The sequence below is a fragment of the Crocodylus porosus genome, unplaced genomic scaffold (genome assembly GCF_001723895.1).
Source record: "Crocodylus porosus isolate Cpor-Errol unplaced genomic scaffold, CroPor_comp1, whole genome shotgun sequence".
NCBI lineage: Eukaryota > Metazoa > Chordata > Crocodylia > Crocodylidae > Crocodylus > Crocodylus porosus.
In genome coordinates, this window is record NW_017728951.1 from 27,615,682 (window position 1) to 27,618,332 (window position 2,651).

The following is a 2,651-nucleotide window of genomic DNA, read 5'->3' on the forward strand; positions in this document are numbered from 1 at the left end:
GATCAGTGTGTAATTTTGTTTTTCATGGTGAGGGTAAAGAACTGTTGGAGCAGCTTAGTAACTCTTTGTTGCTTGAAATCTTTAAATTGAGATTGGATGATTTTTTAAAAGGCAAGCTGCACTTTGACACAAATATTCAGGGAATCTTTATGCCCTGTATCATGCAGAAGGTCAAACTAAGTTATACCAATAATTAGGGCCTGGTTTAAATCATGAGCCTAGCTCCTGGCATGGGAGCTCCTTTAACTGTGGAGTTCCCCTCACACTCTCCTGATTCGCAGATGGGCCCTGCAGCTTGTCACTCACTCCTGATGATCAGGGGGTGAAATTAAAACCTCTGTTTTTGTCTCCTAACCATCAGGAGTGAGCCAATTGGTGGCAGGGGGGTGCGCATGGGGAACTCCAAAATTAAACGAACCATCATGCCACGAGGTGGGCCGACAATTTAAACCGGGCCCTACCAAAAATTTCTTCTCGTCTTAATTGATGAATTTCTTCTTTTGTGTACTGGAGATAACGATACTTATTTTCTGTAGGAATTTGGAGATTAACTAGCTAATATTAGCACAGGTACAGCACTTTGAAGTGCGTAGGCTGCTGGATGTTGTTTTTGTGACTGCAAGCACTGTCCCATTTTTATCAAGAAAGGTTGTTAAAAAGAAAATCACAGAAATGGGGATATTTCAAACTGTGACAAGATGATTGAGACCTTTGTATGAGTAAGACTTGAATAAACCACAAAATCCTTTGTAATGAGAGCAAATTTTTTTTTTCTTCAAATAACTGAATATTGAGCTAAAGGAAAGGTTTCTTCTGTGCATGAATGGGCAAGTTTTATATGTTTAGTATATTTACTTGATGATTGCTTTACACCAGAAGTTCCCAAACTTGTACCCCCTTCTAGATTTACCAGCTGCCCACATACCCCTACTAGCATACATTTTATAATTTAACCCCTTAAGTGCCAATTATTATCATAATAAAAAATAAATCTGCCATTACACAATTTCTCCCATGTACCCCCCCACCCAAGACATCTTGCAAACCCCAAGGGTATGCATACCACAGTTTGGGAACCCCTGCTTTAGGCAAACTAAATAATGTAGTATAGTAAGAGGAAAACTTCACAATAAACCTTACATGTCAACAACAGGCACCCAATACAGTTCTTTTCCTTGATCTTTATTTCCAAAAGGTCTTTATTACTTCCATTATTACTGTTTTATCTTGTCTTGCTGCTGCAATCCACAAGCATCTTGCATGACTGTCCCTATTTGGTTGCACTTTTTTTTTTTCAGCCTGAGTCAGAAGGCAGCACAGTTTAAGAAAATCTGCTTGCCCTCCTACCGAGCAGCTTGACATCGAAACTCCCTGGGTACTTGGCTGATATAAGCCTCAAGTAGCAGCAGAAACCAGGCTTGCAACAATCTGGATTTGCTGAGAAAGGAAACCGTATTCCACCAGATCAATAGGAAAAGATCCTCCTTTCCACATGTTGAATCTGAATGGAACACTATCAAGTCATTTACGGTCCAAATTTGGTCTGTAGCAAGATAAAAACTTTTTACAGATGATTTGTAAAAAGGTGTATTAGTGTTGCTATTGTGGTTTGGATTCTAAATTTAATTTGGCCATATGTGTGTTAATGTGTTTATCTAGATATTTCTACTTCTGGGCTGCCAGAAAATGCAGCAGGCTTAGCCCTGCAATTGCTAGCCAGAATGGAGCCATGTGAGACTCCCTTGAGGGTCCAGTAAGATCATTTAGCCACTATGTGGCCTATACAGCTGGCATGTCAGGACCTGTGTACACCATGCTAAGCTATACTAAGGTGCAGTGCTGTGAAAATATCCCATGCTATGCCATGCCATTCCTGTTCCCTGGTGCTGAGAAGATACCTAGCCCAGAACTTCTCCAATAAGCACTGGTTATATGCCACAGGGCATTTTTCAGCATTCAGCCATACACAGGGGAGCAATAAGGTGGTGGTGATCCCTATCACAGTGCAGTGCAGTAAAGGTATTTCTAGCCCAGGTAACCAGGGAATAGGTTAGAGACTGGGGCAGGACTCAATGATCTTCCAAAGTCCCTTCCAGCCCTAATGTCTATGAAATCTACGACTACAAGTACAGAAAGTGAAGGAGATGCCTCAGTCACATAGGAAGAGGAAGGATGTGACCGAAGGCCTCCCAACTCAGAACTGAGGGCCCGCAACGTTCAGCTGATTTTGATGGAGGTAAGGGGTAGTAGATCTAACTGTGGCAGAGGGAGGGGGACAAAACTGAATTAACTGGTAAAATGCCATTGCCTAGGCTGAGTGAAAGGAAACACGAAGTCATCAACAGTCCTCAGATACCCGAAGGCCAATTTCAGAGGGATGGAGACGGGCTTTTCTCTGTGACTGTATGGGTCAGGACTAGGAGTCACAGCCTCATGCTTCAGCTGGGGAAAGGGAAGCTGGTTGGAATGAAGGGAAACATTGAGCCTGCGAGGATGGCCGACCGGCACCTGCGGGGCTGACAAAGCGCAGCGTCAAGCTGCCCGGAGCCTCGCTGCCGCCTCCGCGCTGTTGCTGGAAGTTTATGCATTGCGGATGCAGGGGGGCGGCCCCGCAGCCCTTCCCGCAAGGCGGCGGCGGCGGGTCCCAGCGC